A 206-nucleotide genomic window follows, 5' to 3' on the forward strand; every position below is an offset into this window, starting at 1 on the left:
TTAAAATTGAAATCATATTAATTAATATTCAAAGTTTCACAAATAAAAATAAAACATTCCGAGTTTTTGGAAAAAAAAACTACGGGTCTGGCACGTCCAGGAACACCTCGTTCGGGTACATCCTCTGCATCATCCCCATCATTTGTTGGTTCATCCTCATCTGTGCCTCATAGCCTGCCTGTTGAGCCGCCATCTGGGTCTCCAAC

Source organism: Brassica oleracea, chromosome C4 (assembly GCF_000695525.1).
Source record: "Brassica oleracea var. oleracea cultivar TO1000 chromosome C4, BOL, whole genome shotgun sequence".
NCBI lineage: Eukaryota > Viridiplantae > Streptophyta > Magnoliopsida > Brassicales > Brassicaceae > Brassica > Brassica oleracea.